The following is a 21,121-nucleotide window of genomic DNA, read 5'->3' as shown; positions in this document are numbered from 1 at the left end:
TACTGTGAGTTTATAGCTGTGGAGCTCTGTGATACCCTCATACACACTGCGCTTTACTGTGAGTTTATAGCTGTGGAGCTCTGTGATACACTCATACACACTGCCCATTACTGTGAGTTTTATTGCTGTGGAGCTCTGTGATACACTCATACACATTGCACATTAATGTGAGTTTTATTGCTGAGGAGCTCTGTGATACACTCATACACATTGCACATTAATGTGAGTTTTATTGCTGTGGAGCTCTGTGATACACTCATTCACATCGCACATTACTGTGAGTTTTATTGCTGAGGAGCTCTGTGATACACTCATTCACATCAAACATCAATATCTCCCAGAAGATAGTGAACATGTGCTGTGATTACACTGTTACATTGTCATAAATAATGGCATGACATCACAAATCATGGCAGTAAAGGGTTAACATTGCTACTTTGCAGCAAAGCACAGCATGCACATCAATCACAGGCAGCGATCCCTAGTAAAATCACCGTCCCATCGCCATTTGTGTCTGCTGTTATTGGGACTATCCGCAGAACCAGCCTTGCCCCTTCTTTCTCTTATTTTAGACATTGCCAGGGCTGCCCCTTTAAGAATCTTTGTGAACAGTAGCAAGAAAAAAAAGCAGAAAGGCCCAGCCTTCCCCTCAGTCTTCAGGCTGAGCGAGGAATGGAAAGCAGCTCCTGATGTGAGAGCTGAGCATACACACCCTCTGTGTACTCTCTCACACACACACACAGGGCGCTCGCTGGCTTTAACTGCCCTCTAACTGCCCGTCCTGCTCTGGGATGGACTGCCCAGCACCCTGATATCCAGTCTGCGTAGGGTACACGGAGAAGGCACGTACACCCAGAACAACTGGTGAGTCTGCGTTTTCGGACAGATCGTCCGGTGTCATTTTCCCTATGGTGGCGATTCGGGATGTTTTTGGCTTTCCCCCGAATGATCTTGTCAGCACGGCAGCTGCGTAAACAAGTGCACAGCCTCTTGCTGGGTTTACGTTCCTGCTTTTGCCGGATCCCCTACCGCTGCCTGCATTTTTTAACCCTCTAAATGCCAGCGAAGGGTTGCGACGCATTGCACCTCGCGCCTGGTTCCGAAATGATTTTGCCACCTGCGCCAAACATAGATCTGACCCCCTAAAAGCACTTTATATATTGTTTGTACAGGTATCCCTGCTAGCCTGTGACAATTATCGAAAGGCATCTGTATCGCTTGTAACAAGACGGGAATGAGACACATTGAGTCTGGTTATGTTTTACCTTCATGGTGACTCCCTGGCACTATGAAGAGTTAATGTCAACCAACGGCAACAATAGCTAGAGTCATTAGTTGTGTGATTTGGCTTTGTCAGAGTTCAGATAAAAATATTTAATGTACACAGCTCATATAGGTGTGCAGCGAAGGACCTGCCATCCTCTATGTCTTCAGTAGCTGCCAAATTCACTGAAGTCAGAATGTGTACTCTGCATCGATCCCGCATTGTGTTACCTGCTGGTGTTGTGTGTTATGATGTTGCTGTGCTATACTAGTGATAATCACAAAAATAAAATATTGCATGAAGAATTGTCTGACCAATCCAGACATTGCTATAATAATATCAAACCAGATTAGAGGGGGCTGTAGCCATCAGCTGTAAATTGCAAAGCCGGGGGGGTCATCACTACAAAGTATCTGTATTCCCAATGTCGTGGCGTAGTGGAACACGTTCGTTTGGTCCACGATCTTCTTCCAATTCTAGATTGGAGGCATCAGGCTACAAAGAGACAGCTCATTGTCCATTGCTCTGTACCCTGCACACAAGGTGCGAGATCAGACGGATGTTATTAAGAGTTAGACTTGGCTATCACTAGACTTGGCTATCACTATATTTCAATTCACAGAAAACGGTGAGACTAGCACATAACATGACATCCAAACATTCGTTTAACATAGAAACATGTATCACAAAATGTAATCCTATACAAAATATAGATATAGAGTCTATTAACAAGCATACTTCTATAACTCTCTAGATATACACACATGTATTGAGATGTATTGTTTAACCCCTTAAGGACACAACTTCTGGATTAAAAGGGAATCAAGACGGAATATCTCCGTCATGTGTCCTTAAGGGGTTAAGCTATTCTGTGCTGGAAACCAGTAATGAGACTCTGATGGTGTTAACTCTTGCAAGTCAATGGTGTTTTGTTATTGATGTTTGGGGAGTTTTCCTCCCACGCTGCGTACTGTGGGGCCTGATATAGTTGAAGTGTTTTTCTATCTCTTTCCTTCATATTACGTACAAACATAACACATTACGTAGGACACAGACTCACTCCGACCCGCTGGTGTCTCTCGTTTAATATTCTTAGCGTTTAACTTTTTGTTGGAGAATGGGTTAATCACGGCGGGCAGATTTACATCAACAGCAACATGAATAAATATGTTTAATTTGTTTAACCCCTTCAGCAGAAAAAGGCCAGTGTGTCGGAATTTCCTCTGTAATGTTTCCTTAAGGGGTGAAAGACCAAGGATCGGTAACGACTGAGTTTCGCACTCCAGATGTTTCAGAAACCACATTGCCCGTGATGTTCTGCAAAACATCTGGCTTCTCTGCGCTGCCGCTACTTCGCCTTCCCTTCCTGCCCTCGTACAGGTGCCTCCGGCAGAGAAGGGGTTAAATTAGCCCCATCCCGTCCCAGTCTGAGTCAGCCTTGTCCTCGCAGCCAGGAGTCAGATGGTCTCCCAGATACACAATGCTTTATTTGTAGATACTGAACTGGCATATGAATTTTATTTGGAAGGAGCCACAAGGTCTTCTTCGTCTTGTTTCTTTTTTTAATTATTGTCTTCAGATTTCCAAGTTTTTCGAGATGGTGGGTTGAGATAACTTGGAGTCATTGGGTGTTTGTTGCGGGGGGGGGGGGCAGTACCAGATGAGTCAGGCAGAGGGCGCTCCTGCCACTGGGACAGCCTGATCAATGAACTCATGTAAATTGTGCAAAGAAAGCCCTCTCTGTGCAGTAATAAGCCATAAAAGCAGGCAGAGTGAGGCAAGCGTCTGTTAAACAGGACAGCTTGATTTGTGTCAGGAATAAAACATCCCGTCTGAACCCCACCATATAAAGAACAATGAGAGAGGCGCCCTGGCTGCTGCAATGAGCAGGATGGGAATAGTCTGCGCGGCCTGCCTCGCTTCGACAATTACTATAACAGCTGCCCCAGCATTGAGGGATATAGTGTGCGCTGCGGAATATGTTGGTGCTATAAAATATAATAATAATTACAATATGCCAGAGGTGCTATGAAAATATAATAATAATTACAATATGTCAGAGGTGCTCTATGGCACACAGACGGTTCATTTCACTCTACCGCATCTCTCGTCAAAGTGCTGTTTATTGGGGTTTGTTTTTATTTAGCTTTTTGTGTTTTGTAATTGAAACTGGGTTTTGGAATATGCAGCATGGAGTAACTGGAGGGATACATATGTTAATGGGTTAAAATAAAACGATAAGGGGCAAATGGCTGATTTATTTTTGATCTGTTATATAGATAACCCATTAAATAATGCAAACATTTTAAATAAAAAAAAAAATAGGATGAAATTAAAATTTGCTGCTGATTCACCATAATGGGTCTGTATATAGCTGCGATAACATTCCTTCCTTAATAGCCTTCCATTGGGAGCAGTAACAGTGATATAGAAAGGGTAGTAGATACCTGGAATAGCCTTCCAGTGGGAGCAGTAACAGTGATATAGAAAGGGTAGCAGATACCTGGAATAGCCTTCCATTGGGAGCAGTAACAGTGATATAGAAAGGGTAGTAGATACCTGGAATAGCCTTCCAGTGGGAGCAGTAACAGTGTTATAGAAAGGGTAGTAGATACCTGGACTAGCCTTCCAGTGGGATCAGTAACAGTAATATAGAAAGGGTAGTAGATACCTGGACTAGCCTTGCAGTGGAAGCGGTAACAGTGATATAGAATGGTAATAGATACCCTGAATAGCCTTCCAGTGGGAGCGGTAACAGTGATATAGAAAGGGTAGTAGATACCCGGAATAGCCTTCCAATGGGAGCAGTAACAGTGAAATAGAAAGGGTAGTAGATACCCGGAATAGCCATCTAGGGGGAGCGGTAACAGTGATATAGAAAGGGTAATAGATACCCGGAATAGCCTTCCAGTGGGAGCGGTAACAGTGATATAGAAAGGGTAGTAGATACCCGGAATAGCCTTCCAGTGGGAGCGGTAACAGTGGTATAGAAAGGGTAGTAGATGCCTGGAATAGCCTTCCAGTGGGAGCAGTTACAGTGATATAGAAAGGGTAGTAGATACCCGGCATAGCCTTCCAGTGGGAATATCTATTCTACATGGATCTAAAGGCTGTGTGATTGACAGCCAGAGGAGGTGTGGCTAGGGCTGTAGAAATAAAGTTATTTAACCCCTAAACGGCTCATCTTTGTATCAAACCAGACTGCCATGCTCGTCCAATGCTCATTCCCCTCCTCTACAGGGCGCATCGTAGTATTGAACTATGGCACAATGCTCATTGCCTTCCTATAACATTATTGCTTAGTTAAGATATGTGTCTAGGATTGTCTTCTGTTATATGTGTTTTCTCTACATGTTACGACTTGATATACTCAATATTATGGTGCTGTACATCACTTGCATGGAACTAAAATTAAAGAGCCAGGATTTGATAAAACACCTGACTGTGTTACAGCGATTTATGGCAAAGCATTGACAATGAGGAATATGGGAATAAGGTACAAATAAACTAAAATACATTGAGACATACTGAGACAGAGAGAGGCCTGGCTGTGAGCTGTGTGAGATTTCAGCTTACCGGCCACCAAATATCATTCAGAACCAAACCCAGTGGTTGCAGATTGTGGAGCAACGCTGCAGCTGGACAGGAAATGTGCGTTTAAACATTTGACATTAAATTCCATTTGTAGCATCCTAAATAAATTAATATAAATGCACAAAAAAGCATAAAGCTGTGTAAACCAAATTCCAACGATGGAATAGGAACAGAGAGGTCAGTACGGTGGTACCAGATCCACCAAATGGGCTTGAACCCAATACAATAAATTAAATCAAAAGTCAATATATCCCTATGGAAAAAGGGACTCAATGCTGGTTTTTAATAAAAAGAAGGGGAAAGTGAAAAAGAAAACATGTAACAACTAACTTAGAGGTAAGTGGGGAAAGCATTACAGAATCCTCGGCGATATGTATCCATAGTATCTAAAAAGTCAATACTTTATTAATATAAACAATACACAAATGATACAACTGGGAGTACTGCTGGGAAACAGAAATAAAAGAGAAGGTTGTGTATCTTTCACAGTCCCGTAATCCTAGTTTAAATGGCTAGAAGATTACAGCCATCCTCAATAGGGGCTGAAATCAACCTTCATGATGGCTGCTAAACACAAGACAAACTGGATTACTACAAGGGAATATTAACTAAATAGTGAAAAAGCTATACTACTATATACCTAGGGATAAGCAGATAGACTAGAAATTGCTGTTGGGTATATAATCCAAAATATTTTATGGGTGGAAGATTCTTCCTATAATAGGAAACAATGGTATAATCCAAGTGTTATTTCCCCCTTACAATTCAGCTAAATAGCTATAAACTGTAAAAAGATAATGGATAGACAAAATGGGGACAGTAGTTGGTGTCAGCATACACCACTTCAGTGTTCAACAGATCTGCAGTAGCTCTAAATACTGTTCCTGAATACTCCTTCGTGGGTGTTCTATGCTTGTCCCTAAGATCTATATACTACCAGCCATAGCCTTCAAGAAACCCCACGAAACCAAAACTCTAAGAAAAAATAAAGTATAGTGGTAGACACCCAGTGCCTCCATAAGTGAATTAAAATACAAATTGAGAAGAACCCGGGCTAGTCCTATCGATTCTGTCTAACTCAGCAATCCTGACCTTGGTTAGTCCTATCGATTCTGTGTAACTCTGTAATCCTGACCTCGGCTAGTCCTATCGATTCTGTGTAACTCTGTAATCCTGACCTCGGTTAGTCCTATCAATTCTGTCTAACTCTGTAATCCTGACCTTGGTAAGTCCTATCGATTCTGTGTAACGGTAATCCTGACCTTGGCTAGTCCTATCGATTCTGTATAACTCTGTAATCCTGACCTTGGTTAGTCCTATCGATTCTGTGTAACTCTGTAATCCTGACCTTGGTTAGTCCTATCAATTCTGTCTAACTCTGTAATCCTGACCTCGGCTAGTCCTATCGATTCTGTGTAACTCTGTAATCCTGACCTCGGCTAGTCCTATCGATTCTGTGTAACTCTGTAATCCTGACCTCGGTTAGTCCTATCAATTCTGTATAACTCTGTAATCCTGACCTTGGTTAGTCCTATCGATTCTGTGTAACGGTAATCCTGACCTTGGCTAGTCCTATCGATTCTGTGTAATGGTAATCCTGACCTCAGCTAGTCCTATCGATTCTGTGTAACTCTGTAATCCTGACCTTGGTTAGTCCTATCAATTCTGTATAACTCTGTAATCCTGACCTTGGCTAGTCCTATCGATTCTGTGTAACGGTAATCCTGACCTCGGCTAGTCCTATCGATTCTGTGTAACGGTAATCCTGACCTCGGTTAGTCCTATCGATTCTGTGTAACTCTGTAATCCTGACCTTGGCTAGTCCTATCGATTCTGTGTAACGGTAATCCTGACCTCGGTTAGTCCTATCGATTCTGTGTAACGGTAATCCTGACCTCGGCTAGTCCTATCGATTCTGTGTAATGGTAATCCTAACCTCGGCTAGTCCTATCGATTCTGTGTAACTCTGTAATCCTGACCTTGGTTAGTCCTATCAATTCTGTATAACTCTGTAATCCTGACCTTGGCTAGTCCTATCGATTCTGTGTAACGGTACTCCTGACCTCGGCTAGTCCTATCGATTCTGTGTAACGGTAATCCTGACCTCGGTTAGTCCTATCGATTCTGTGTAACTCTGTAATCCTGACCTTGGCTAGTCCTATCGATTCTGTGTAACTCTGTAATCCTGACCTTGGCTAGTCCTATCGATTCTGTGTAACTCTGTAATCCTGACCTTGGCTAGTCCTATCGATTCTGTGTAACGATAATTCTGACCTTGGCTAGTCCTATCGATTCTGTGTAACTCTGTAATCCTGACCTTGGCTAGTCCTATCGATTCTGTGTAACGGTAATCCTGACCTTGGCTAGTCCTATCGATTCTGTGTAACGGTAATCCTGACCTCGGTTAATCCTATCGATTCTGTGTAACGGTAATGCTGACCTCGGCTAGTCCTATTGATTCTGTGTAACAGTAATCCTGACCTCGGCTAGTCCTATCGATTCTGTGTAACGGTAATCCTGACCTTGGCTAGTCCTATCGATTCTGTGTAACTCTGTAATCCTGACCTTGGCTAGTCCTATCGATTCTGTGTAACGGTAATCCTGACCTTGGCTAGTCCTATCGATTCTGTGTAACGGTAATCCTGACCTCGGTTAATCCTATCGATTCTGTGTAACGGTAATGCTGACCTCGGCTAGTCCTATTGATTCTGTGTAACGGTAATCCTGACCTTGGCTAGTCCTATCGATTCTGTGTAACGGTAATCCTGACCTTGGCTAGTCCTATCGATTCTGTGTAACTCTGTTATCCTGACCACGGCTAGTCCTATCGATTTTGTGTAACCGTAATCCTGACCTCGGCTAGTCCTATCGATTCTGTGTAACTCTGTAATCCTGACCTCGGTTAGTCCTATCGATTCTGTGTAACTCTGTTATCCTGACCACGGCTAGTCCTATCGATTCTGTGTAACCGTAATCCTGACCTCGGCTAGTCCTATCGATTCTGTGTAACGGTAATCCTGACCTTGGCTAGTCCTATCGACACTGTGTAGATTCTCTATTTCTTTCTGCATTGTTAAACCCGGTCAATGCTAAGAACTGGCAAATTCTGTGTGTTGGTGTCTAGCTCACCCTGACAAGTAGTTTGGTTAGAGGGGTTACATGTTCTTGGTGTTGTTTATAGGATTTACCATGACTTTATTTGATTTAAAGAAATAGAATGATAACCCCACTGGCAAATGTATAGAAGTGTGCCCGAGCAGTCCTAATTTATTTTTCATGAGTTCACACTGTATGTTTCCTATAAACTCGTTGTTGCACAAGGCGTCTGGAAACGTTCTGCTTTTCAATAACCAGCAATCTGAGGACCAGAACTGGTTGGTAGCTTTTGGCTGTTTCCTGGTGGATGAGACATCCTTAGAAATAAATAAAAGCCCACAAGTTTGCTGTAGGGACTTTGTGTATCTATTCAACATATTTATTTTGTTTATTTTTAATACATGTTAAATGCATTATCTTCATAAAATGTGTATGAATCCTCCATCGAGTGGCACTTTAAGTGGTTAAATAATAGAATTCAATTTATTGTGTATTTAAAGTCTAAGAAGTCTACACCTGGCTCTTTTTTTACTAGAGCCATCAAAGTGACTTCCAAGATGAAGAAACAAGGTCACTGCCTGTAAATTCTTCCTTCTCTGTTTCTCAACCTGGCACAGATCAGATAACTGCGAACGGTCAGCCTGGGCACTGCCTCAGCGAGGAATGTTAGACTGCAGCCAGGAAAAACCAAACTCGCTGCACCCCAACACTAGTCTGGGAGCGTTTAATCAGCAACATTCAAATAAAGAGCAATCTTCAATGTTATGTCGATTGCTTGGGGACTCATCAGACAAAATAAAAGCAGACTTTGCAAATCAATATGGTTTTTATTTATACATTTGGTTGTCCCATCATGAAGCCAACCAACCGATGCTCCTGATTTATGGTGACAGTTTCAGTGTTCTGGTGCAGTATTGTTCAGAGTGACTCATGTGGCGTTTTCGCCTTTTGTAGACATTATGGACCACAGAGATTGGAGATTGTACTCTGCGTGCTAATATGTCTAACTTTCCTCAAAGTGTCTGTGGCATAAAGGCTGGTAGTACGGTTCTAGGCTGAGTGGAAGGTGAGTTCAAGTTTGCTGTTAAAGTCTAGATTAAGTTTAGATTTTGTGGGTTCTAGAGTGAAGTGTACATTGGTATTACGGTTCTGGATAGAGCTAAGATTTGCTGTTATCAGGATGAAGTAAACATTGATAAACCTGCTATCCTGAAATAAAGGCCATCATTATAATTCTGGGTTGAAGTGAAAATAATGATTACATATTTTAGGTGTGTAGAACAATTGTTGACATTGAATTATGGGCTGAAGGATATGTTGATATTGAAGGTGGGTTTCAAGGTTCTAGTTTGATAGAAAATGTGTGCTATGGGTTTTAGCTGAAATAAATGATGGCATTAGGGTTCTAGGATGATGTTTGGGGTTTGGGTCAAATCAGGATATTAGGGTTCTTGACTACAGTAAAGGTTGCAATTAGGTCTCTGGGCTTCAGTAAAGGCTGATATTTGGGTTCTAGGAAACAATACATGTTGATATTAGGGTTCTGAGCCAAAGTAACTTTATATATTAGAGTTCTGGGCTAAAGTAAAGGTTAGTACTAAGGTTCTAGATAAGTGTAACGGCAAACCAGGTATAGAAGGGGTTAACGCCGCCAAAGATGTTCCCTTCTCGAATACAAGGTCAGCTACCGAATACTCCTAAGCACCGAATAGGAAAACACACAAATAATCCCCCCCAAGTATGAGACAAGGCTCTGTATTGAGGGTTAAGCAGGAATCTCAGCAGTCTGAGGGTTTATTGTCTTATATGCAAGTCTTTCCGCAAGGTTACCACCAACGTGGTTTTGTGGAACAGCCAATCAAACACAATATAATACAGTCAGACACTCCCAGTTAGGACACACAAACCATCCCCTCAGCCTGTGATATATTTACTGTACACAATGGGTTAACTTAATTATCACAGGCAGGAAAATATACAGTTTCATACAATATTCATAACTCCCAAAATATACATGCAATCTCCATCACATTCTGAATCAGCATACGCCATATACAAACATATCCAAATATCATACAATTCCCTCCGGTGGTTTAAAAGTTAGGTGGAAGACCTATTTGACCGACCACAAGCATGGCTTTCCTGCCCAAAAGAGTTCCATAGATTTGGGCTGTGCGGTCAGTCTATTTTACACAGAAAAATGACTAAGTCTCGAATGTGGCATTCACTTAGATTTTAGCCGAAGCGTCGAAGTTGCAGAGAAGGTAAGAGTCAGCGGTGTTCGTGCCGTCGTGTAGCCGATATTAGTTCCATGGATTTAACGGCACACACCGCTGACCGCGTTCGACTAAATAAAGATGGCCGCCACATGTTCGACTGTACGAACGGCGGCCACCCAAAGGTCGGCAATTAACCTGTGGTTAACCACCAGCCTAGAGGTAAATAGGCTGCACACTTCCACAAGCCCCATTTACCGAACCATATGGGAAAAAGACATGAACACAGTATTAACACAGTCTACATATTATTAAAGGGACATTGTTCCTAAAAGTCTCAATATGCCCCAATAACAGTTTTAAAAGGCCATACATCACAGGGCCATAATCCTGAGGCAAAAGGCGAGCAACCAGGCCCCTCCAGAACCCAGTGGCGAGGTTATTTTTGCCACAATAAGTATGTCCTGTTATTTAAGGTTGATCCATGCAGCCTTACAATAGTCAGCTGATTGGATCTTTCTATTTTTGAATACAATTGCCAAAGAATATATTCTTAGGACAGCAAATACCATCATTGGTTCTTATTGGGTTAAATACCCTAGAGATATGTATATTGGTTTATATTTTTTATTGCCTTGCTGGTGAAACAGTTTTTTCCCACTGTGGCTTGTGGCCTGGAATGACTAGACAATGAGCCATCGATAGTCACTGTCCCACAGTCTGTGCCACCACGAGGGAGAGCTAAATTTAGTTCCATTTTGTTTTTGTGACATGGCCTGGGATCGGCTAGGTAATGCTGTCCCGAGTCAGAGGCTGACTCATTTTAACTCGTACTCATAGCTTGATATGACTGCACATTTTTGGGATGTGAAAAATCACTAGAATTGCTGCTTATTCCCATTATGCTAGTTTATATCGTTCTCCGATATCAGTGCGGTGCGAATAAGAATTTCCTGCTAACTAGTAATAACGTCTTCTCTCTGGGCATTGTATCCTGGGAAAGATAAATACATTCAATGGATTAGGAAGGATCACTATGTTTCAAGGGAATATTATGTTGTTATAAAGACTGCGAGTGTTCTCAGCTCTGTGCAATGGCTGTATACATATCCATAGCACAGAGAGGGATCTACGTGCCATGGATATAAATAACTATTAAAATAAATATTGTGCTATTATATCAACATTATGATCACACGGAATTCATCACATTGTGTCTCATTACAGCATTTCTTTGTCTGCAATGGCATGCAGTCTTGTTTTCAGGAATCCAACAATGTATCCTGCACTGTACCCCACATCCTTAGATTGTGGGGTGCAGCCCTGAAAGCTGCAACCCCATGAATAGCCCTCCCTTAATGTGACAAGATATTGTGAACTATAAATCCCATCGTTCATAGCAAGGCAAAGATGTGTGTTTCAGTGTGTAATCAGTGTGGACAGTCTCCTAATCCTAAATACATACCTCCCAAGTCTCTCTATTTAGGAAGGACAGTCCACATTTTGGCCCAAATCCTTGTGTCCATATTTTTTTTGTATGTGTCTGAGCAGGGGCGGACTGAGAACCCTCAGGGCCCCCGGGCAAAATAAATCAAGGGCCCCCTTACAGGCCCCACCCATACTCCGCAGCAAGCGCCACCCATGTCCCGCCTCCATGCACCGCCTCCAGCCACACCCTACACAATCTTTAGACACAAGGAACAAAAGTGCAAGAATCCCCTCCAGGTCCCATTAGAGACTACAATGGAGTCTAATGGGGCCTGGAGGGGGGTCTCTCCAACACTCTGGTTCCTATTCACAATATAGCAACACAACATAGCTCGCTGATACCTAGGCCAAGTTGGCTCCTTTTACCTTAATTACTGTTTTTGGCTGGCAGTCTGTGGGCTTGCTGGAAGGCTGTGGGCTTACTGGCTGCGGCTGGCAGGCTTGGGCTTGCTGGCAGGCTGTGGGCTTGCTGGCTACTGCCGGCAGGCTGTGGGCTTGCTGGCTGCGGCTAGCAGGCTGTTGGCTTGCTGGCTGTGGCTTGCTAGCTGGCAGGCTGGGGTTTACTGGCTACGGTTGGCAGGCTGTGGGCTTGCTGGCTGTAAGCCTAACTGGTGGCCTGTGGGCTGGCTGGCTACTGGCCAGCCTGTGGGCTGGCTGGCTGGCCGGCCTGTGGGCTGGCTGGCCGGCCTGTGGGCTGGCTGACTGGCCTGTGGGCTGGCTGACTGGCCTGTGGGCTACTGGGGCACTTGGAGATTATTTAAATAAATAATCCATGCACAATAACCACTACTGCTCTGTGTAGTCGTTATGGTGCCAGGAGGGCCGGGCCCCCCTCCCAGAGTAAGTAGTCAAACCGTTTAAGAACAGTTTGACAACTTACCTGGGGTCTGCTGGGATATGAAGCTAAGGGGTGCAGTGTGTGTGAAAGGTTCAGTGTGAGTGAGGGGGTGTAGTGTGTGAATGTGTAGGGTGTGTGGGGCAATGTGTGTATGAGGGGGCTGTGTATGTGTGTGGCAATGTTAGTATGGGGGGCTGTATGTGTATGGGTGGGCAGTGTATGTGTGTGTGTGTGAGGCAATGTGTGTAAATGTGTATGGTGTGTGTGGGGGCAGTGTGTGTGTATGGGGGGCAGTGTGTGAATGTGTATGGTGTGTGTATGGGGGGCAGTGTGTGAATGTGTATGGTGTGTGGGGGTAGTGTGTATATGGGGCTAGAGTTCACTCTCACCACTGCAACCACCAGGAATCCCTGGTGGTCATAGTGTTGAGAGTGAACTCTAGCCCATAGCTCCAGGGCTAGAGTTTACTTTTGCCAGAGCCGTAACGTTGCCGTGGTAACCGCGGCAACGATCTGTGCTCGTGCAAGAAGGACCCAGTGGAGCTGCAGGCTGAGCTCCTGGGTCCTCTCTTCCTTCCTCCCCTGCCGGCTGCCCGCACGGGGACAGGGTAGGGGGCAATTGCTCTCCTCTTACTCACCTCTACCCCTCTTCTTACCCCCCTCCCCCTCTTCTTACTCCCCCCTCCCCTTCTTCTCACTCCCCCCTCCCCCTCTTCTTACTCCCGCCCCCTCTCTTCTTACCCCCCTCTTCTTACTCCCCTCTCCTCTTCTTACTCTTCCCTCCCCCCTCTTCTTACTCCCTTCTTATTCCCCCTCTCTTCTTACCCCCTCTCTCTCTTCTTACTCCCCCTCCCTCTCTTTTTACCCCCCTCCCTCTCTTCTTACCCCCCTCTCTTCTTACCCCCCTCTCTTCTTACCCCCTCTCTCTTTTTATCCCCCCTTTCTTTTTACTCCCTCCCCTCCCTCTCTCTTTTTGCCCCCTCCCCTCCCTTTCTCTTTTTGCCCCCCCTCCCTTTCTCTTTTTGCCCCCCCTCCCTTTCTCTTTTTGCCCCCCCCTCCCTTTCTCTTTTTGCCCCCCCTCCCTTTCTCTTTTTGCCCCCCCTCCCTTTCTCTTTCTGCCCCCCTCCATTTCTCTTTTTGCCCCCCCTCCCCTTCTCCTTTTGCCCCCTCCCCTCCTTTTCTCTTTTTGCCCCCCCTCCCTTTCTCTTTTTGCCCCCCCTCCCTTTCACTTTTTGCCCCCCCTCCCCTTCTCTTTTTGCCCCCCTCCCCTCCCCTTCTCTTTTTGCCCCCCCTCCCCTTCTTTTTGCCCCCCTCCCCTTCTCTTTTTGCCCCCCTCCCCTTCTCTTTTTGCCCCCCTCCCCTTCTCTTTTTGCCCCCCTTCTCTTTTTGCCCCCTCCCCTTCTCTTTTTGCCCCCCCCTTCTCTTTTTGCCCCCCCTTCTCTTTTTGCCCCCCCCCTTCTCTTTTTGCCCCCCCCTTCTCTTTTTGCCCCCCCCTTCTCTTTTTGCCCCCCACCCCCCACGCCCACCTGTAGCGTGGCCGAGCTGCTGCGCGGTCCGCGGTGCCCGGCCGGAGTGATAGGAAGGTGCACACTGAGTGTGCACCTTCCTGTCAGTCTGGCCGGGTACAGGAAACAGAAACTCCTGTTCCGCGCGGAACAGGAGTTTCTGTTTCCTGTACCCGGCCGGACTGACAGGAAGGTGCACACTGAGCACCTTCCTATCACTCCGGCCGGGCACCGGACCGCACAGCAGCTTGGCCACGCTACAGGGGTGGTGAGAAGCTGCAGCCGCCTGAGCGCTCTTAAGAGAGCGCTCAGGCGGCTGCAGCATTTAAAGGGGAGGCCGGGCCCCCTGCTGGCGGGCCCCCCTCCCGGCCGGGCCCTCGGACCATGTCCGAAGTGCCCGACCGGTCAGTCCGCCCCTGTGTCTGAGTGTATAACAGAGCTCCACAGCAATAATACTCCCAGTAATGTGTCTGAGTGTGTAACAGAGCTCCACAGCAGTAATACTCCCAGTAATGTGTAACAGAGCTCCACAGCAGTAATACTCCCAGTAATGTGTCTGAGTGTATAACAGTGCTCCACAGCAATAATACTCCCAGTAATGTGTCTGAGTGTATAACAGAGCTCCACGGCAATAATACTCCCAGTAATGTGTCTGAATGTGTAACAGAGCTCCACAGCAATAATACTCCCAGTAATGTGTCTGAGTGTGTAACAGAGCCCCACAGCAATAATACTCCCAGTAATGTGTCTGAGTGTATAACCCACAGCAATAATACTCCCAGTAATGTGTCTGAGTGTATAACAGAGCTCCACAGCAATAATACTCCCAGTAATGTGTCTGCATGTATAACAGAGCTCCACAGCAATGATACTCCCAGTAATGTGTCTGAGTGTATAACAGAGCTCCACAGCAATAATACTCCCAGTAATGTGTCTGAGTGTATAACAGAGCTCCACAGCAATAATACTCCCAGTAATGTGTCTGAGTGTATAACAGAGCTCCACAGCAATAATACTCCCAGTAATGTGTCTGAGTGTATAACAGAGCTCCACAGCAATAATACTCCCAGTAATGTGTCTGAGTGTATAACAGAGCTCCACAGCAATAATACTCCCAGTAATGTATCTCAGTGTATAACAGAGCACCACAGTAATAATACTCCCAGTAATGTGTCTGAGTGTATAACAGAGCTCCACAGCAATAATACTTCCAGTAATGTGTCTTGAACCCCTTAAAGGGACACTGTAGGCACCCAGACCACTTCTGCTCATTGGAGTGGTCTGGGTGCCAACTCCCATTACCCTTAACCCTGCAAGTGTAATTATTGCAGTTTTTTATAAACTGCAATAATTACCTTGCAGGGTTAAGTCCTCCCCTAGTGGCTGTCTACTAGACAGCCACTAGAGGGAACTTCCTGCATCATAGCACAGGAAACCTGTGCTAGAGCGTCGCTGGACGTTCTCACGCTATGTGAGGACCTCCAGCGTCGCTCTATTCCCCATAGGGAAGCATTGCAATTCATGTTCAATGCTTTCCTATGGGGTGCGCCAATGCGCATGCGCGACATTGCCGCGCATGCGCATTAGGTCTCCTCGGCCGGTGGGCGGGATCAGTCTCGTACATATTTTTTTTAAAGTAGACAACCCAGGGTATTCAATATGGGGTATGTCCTGACTTTTTTAGTAGCCACTTAGTCGCAAACACTGGCCAAATGTAGCGTTCATATTTGTTTGTGTGTGGAAAAAGTAAAAAACTAATTTGAACGCTAATTTTGGCCAGTGTTTGTGACTAAGTGGCTACTAAAAAAGACTGGACATACCCCATTTGCAATACCTTGGGTTGTCTTCTTTTGCAAATGGTATGCCATTATGGGGGTAATTCCTGGGCTACCATACGCTCTCAAAGGCAACGTAACCAACCTGGCCATTTTCAATGTAAAAATATTTGACCCATATATTTGACCCTGTAACTTTCAAAACGCTATAAAACCTGTACATGGGGGTACTGTTATACTCAGGAGACTTTGCTGAACACAAATATTAGTGTTTCAAAACAGGAAAGCGTATCACAACAATTCAGGGCCGGCGCGTCCATAAGGCCTTGGGGGCGCAAGATTTCAGTGACCGGTAGGAGGGAAGCTCTCCCTCCTGCCGGGCCACCATCTCGGCCCCCGGTGCTGCGTGCGGCTGTGCTGTAATCAGACGCGGCGAGGGAGCTCTAACCTCTCTGCTCTGCTCCCTCGCGCGCTGTCTGCTGATACCGCGGGAGCCGGAATATGACGTCATATTCCGGCTCCCGCGGTATCAGCAGACAGCGCGCGAGGGAGCAGAGCAGCGAGGTTAGAGCTCCCTCGCCGCGTCTGATATCAGCACAGCCGCACGCCGCCCAGCAGCCCCACTGGACCCCTAGGGAAGGATTCATCATCCACACCAGCTCTCCAGGTAGGGAGGCTGGGTGGAAAATATTTATTTATAAAATAATTAGTGAGTGTATGTGTGTGAGTGTATGTGAGTGTATGTGTGTGTTTGTGTGTGTATGTGTCTGTGTGTGAGTGTATGTGTGAGTGTATGTGTCTGTGTGTGAGTGTGTGTCTGTGAGTGGCAGCGTGTGCGTCTGTGAGTGGCAGCATGTGCGTCTGTGAGTGACAGAGTGTGCGTCTGTGAGTGACAGAGTGTGTGCGTCTGTGAGTGACAGAGTGTGTGCGTCTGTGAGTGACAGAGTGTGTGCGTCTGTGAGTGGCAGAGTGTGTGCGTCTGTTTCTCCTGAACAAAATGATATATAATAGGTTTGTGTGCACTTAATATGAAAGAGATAAATTATGGTTGAACAGACACAGGGCCGGACTAGGGATACAAAGCAGCCCTGGAAAATAAATCTATGCCAGCGCCCTAGGTCATTGTTCCATGTAATGTGTGTAATTATATATATATTTGTATGTGTTTATACATTACTCAATTATCTGGGGTGGCAAGACATAGCCATACATATTATTGGTATATTTCTTTTTCTAATTCAAAATATTGATTCTTTCAAGGTAATTAAATTAAACAGTAAGCATACTCACATGCAGACACAGACAATCTCACAGACACAAGCTCATTGAAACACAGGCTCACAGACAATCTCATTGATATACATAAGCTCATTGACATAAAAACACAAGTTCACTGATGCGCACAGAGAAGTTTACTGGGATACACAAACAAATTTAGTACAGACAAACTCTGACACACACACAAGCTTACTACAGACAAGCTCACTGTCACATACACACATGCTCCCTACAAAAGAGCTCACTGACACACACATACCAGACACACATACACACAAGCTCTCTCACTAGCAGAAATTTCAGTACAGACATACAGTCAAAATCCAGGTTCGCAATGACCCCCGACAGTGACATCATCACGCTGGGGGTCCAATGGCCTGGGGGGGCAGGATGTAAAGGCGAGATTTACTCAACTGAACCTGTCCCTCGCGAGCCCCGTTATCTTCCTCCGGTGGGTGAAGCACCAGGAACCAACGTCACTGGTGGCATAATAATGCCAACTAGAATTTCACAGAAAGCCCCGCCCCTGGCCACCCCCCACCCACATCACTAAAATTAAAGTGTCCCACTTGGTGCATTTACAATGTTGGAAGGCAAGTTAATATGAAGGCATGCTTCATGGGCTAATCTAAACTTGTCTCTTCCTCACAGAGCCCCCTAGGAAGAAATAAACTGCCTTCCAATCATATAGAGAACGAAAAATGGAGGGACCTCATGTTAATAATTCGATAATATCCCCAGGCCAGTGGATGATCACACTGGTTGCTATTATTGTTATTATTATATTATTGTGACACTATGCTTTACGTTTAATGGGTGAGTGTAATACAGAGAGCAGACTACATTGCAGAGCTTATTACAAAGCTGTGAATGAACTGGCTGGCAACAAAGAGGTTAATACCCAGCAGCAGTAGAACACATTAACCCCGTAGATACTATCGGGAGTCAGTCTTGGCCGTGCGAGGTACTCGAAGGGTTAAATCGGTTGCCTCCCCATTGAGCTGCAGGGAATGCTATTGCCTCACAATGCTGTTTTCTCCCCATAGTGACAGTGACCCCGGGTCCTGGGAGCCAGATCCATTGCAGAGACACAGCCAGCCAGATGGCCCCCTCCTCCCAGCTCTGCTCAGGAGCTCTGCTCAGCCTGGAATTCTATAAATGCAACTTAATGTCATCTCTTCCCATGTAAGGAAGTCAGGATCTCGTTAAACTCATCCTTTAACCCCTTCTGAACCGAGACGCCCCACAACACAAAACATTTAACCCTCTGCCACCATCACACCCTGCCAGATAAGGTTTGTAAAGACGAGTTCCCTGTAGGTAAATGATCTATTCTGGTACTGAAATCATGGTTACCCATATTGTACTGCACTCTAGAATACGTTGGCACTATACTTGTATAACAAGTGATTTCATTATCACCATGACATAAGCAGTCCATGAAGAGGTTTGGACACACCAAGGATCCTCAGCAGGCACATTGATGTGGACTTAGTGAGCTTGCCAAAGACCCATTTCTTGGTCGAAACGTTGCTCTGTTCACTTTGTCCAAATAACTTTGCCTGCTTTGAGCCTTGGTGTGCCCGGACCTCTTCTTGGACTGCTTAATGGGTAACCCCAACCATTGTACAGCGCTACGGAATCTGATGTCGCTATATAAATAATAAAATAATAATAATGATAAAAAGTAAGTGTTAGAAATGCCCTACTGAGCATAACTATTAGGTGCCCCTGTAAGAAAATGGCAAAAAGGTTTCTTTTTACTTACCTTATTGCTTACAAACAGAAACTATGCACAGAATTTACATAAGGCAGCCCGGAGTTCTGGGCTAACTAAGCTAAGTTTGCTGGAGATGCAACTAGTCCCCAGCACACATTTACAAATATGTCAGCTTTCACAGTGTTTCAAGCAGAGACACTGCACATACAGACTGCTACCACTGCTATCAATTCTCCACAATTCTCAGTTTAGTAAATAAACCGCAATTTGTTTCTGCAGTCAAAGGTTGGATGCAAATGGAGGGTCAAGGGTGGCATTCAGGGTACTTTATTCACATCCCCTTTAAGGACTTGTTTTATGCAGCTTCTCCTGTTGTCCTTGTTAACCCCTTAACCTGGAACATGTACTCTAACTGTGGAATTCTTAAAGGGATACAAAAACCAGGACTAATTGAAAAATCTAGTTACAAGAAAAGCAGGAACTGCACTCCTCCAGAGATGCCGCACACTGTGGCACCTGCAACCACTCCAACCACTGTGTTGGAGTAATGATTTAATGTATTGGGGTAGTGCTGGTCCCTGGTCGGTTTTGCACCCACTGTATGACAACTGTGGAGGAGTGCCGTTTAATAAAGTACCCTGAATTTCACACTTGACCCTCCAATTGCATCCAACCTTTGACTACAGAAACAAATTGGGCTTTATTTACTAAACTGAGAATTGTGGAGAATTGATAGTTGACTAAATTAAATTGATTCCCAATGTTTGAGTCATTGTATGGGATACGAATTTACTGAACTGAGCAGGACTTCCATGTGTGAAACCAATCTGTGTGCTATCATTGTTGTCCGAGACGTTATCAATGTTAAGCAAGCTAATACAAACATTGTATTGGCACAAACTGCACACAGACAGCTCAGCGCTAACATATCGGTAAAACCGAGGAAAGTGGCCATACAAATAAAAAATCGAATACTCAACATATTGTAGTAGGGATTCGCAAGGAGGTCTGACTTTCTAACAAACTAACAGCAGATTATTAATTTGTATTGCAGGTGTTTTTGAATCTATCTATCTATCTATCTATCTATCTATCTATCTATCTATCTATCGTCTGTCCATCCATCCATTCCAGCTAATAATAGTGGGAGAGCAATGAATGACATTTGATGTCTACCCATGACCTGCCAGGCTGTTGCTCGCCAATGGCCTGCCAGGCTGGTGTCCCCCATGTCTCCCCCCATAGCTTGCCAGGCTGATGTTTCCCCATGGCCTGCCAGGCTGGTGTCCCCAATGTCTCACCCTATGTCCTGCCAGGCCGGTGTCCCCCATGTCCTGCCAGTCTGATGACCCCCCCATGGCCTGCCAGGCTGGTGTCCCCCAGCTCTCACCCTATGTCCTGCCACGCTGGTGTCTCCCACCATGGCCTGCCAGGCTGGTGTCCCCCATGTCCTGCGAGTCTGATGACCCGCCATGGCCTGCCAGGCTGGTGTTTCCCATATCCCATCCACCCACATGGCCTGCCAGGCTGGTCTCACCCTATGTCCTGCCCGGCTGGTGTCCCCCATGTCTCCCACCATGGCCTGCCAGGCGGGTGTCCCCCATGTCTCCCACCATGGCCTGCCAGGCTGGTGTCCCCCATGTCCTGCCAGTCTGATGACTCCCCCATGGCCTGTCAGGCTTGTGTCCCCCATATCCCATCCCCTCACATGGCCTGTCAGGCTGATGTCCCCCACGTCTCCCCCTATGGCCTGCGAGGCGGATTCCCCCACCCCATGGTCTGCCAGGCTGGTGACCCCTACCCTATCACTCTCTATGGCCTGCGAGGCTGGTGTCCCCCTCCCCCAGCGGTCTGACAATCTGCTCTCCACAAATGTCTTCTTCTGGGCTGGTGTCCCTACATGTCCCCCCATATCCTGCCAGGCTGGTGTTCCCCCATGTCATTGTCCCCCATGCCTGCAAGGCTGATACCCTCCCCATGTATCCTGGGCTTCCAGGCTGATGCCCCCCCATGTATCCTCCCCATGGCCTGCAAGGCTGACACCCTCCCCATGTCTCCCCCATGGGCTTCCAGGCTGGTGTCCCCTTATGTCTCCCCCCCATGGCCTGCAAGGCTGATACCCTCCCCATGTCTCCCCCATGGGCTTCCAGCCCCCCTCCCATGTATCCTCCCCATGGCCTGCAAGGCTGACACCCTCCCCAGCCCCATATCTCCCCCATTGGCTTCCAGGCTGATGCCCCCCATGTCTCCCCCTGGCTGTGGAATGCACTGCACACAGCATGCTGAGTTGATGTGAACAGAAGGATCATGTCAGCAGTGGAGGGGGGTGTTTCTGGCCCCTTCCTCTC

General features: G+C 45.9%; 1 protein-coding gene across 2 annotated transcripts in view; it reads left to right on the top strand.

Moving 5' to 3' along the window:
• Positions 1 to 672: 672 nt before the first annotated feature.
• Positions 673 to 21,121, top strand: part of DAAM2 (dishevelled associated activator of morphogenesis 2) — a 257,845-nt gene continuing 237,396 nt past the window's right edge. For both annotated transcript variants that reach the window (XM_063444117.1, XM_063444115.1), the window contains exon 1: positions 673 to 864. The gene's annotated coding sequence lies outside the window, so the exon portion shown is untranslated. The remainder of the gene's footprint in view (positions 865 to 21,121) is intronic.

This window comes from Pelobates fuscus, chromosome 2, assembly GCF_036172605.1.
Source record: "Pelobates fuscus isolate aPelFus1 chromosome 2, aPelFus1.pri, whole genome shotgun sequence".
NCBI lineage: Eukaryota > Metazoa > Chordata > Amphibia > Anura > Pelobatidae > Pelobates > Pelobates fuscus.
The sequence above is the reverse complement of the archived record's forward strand: the minus strand, read 5'-3'. Positions and strand labels throughout refer to the sequence as shown.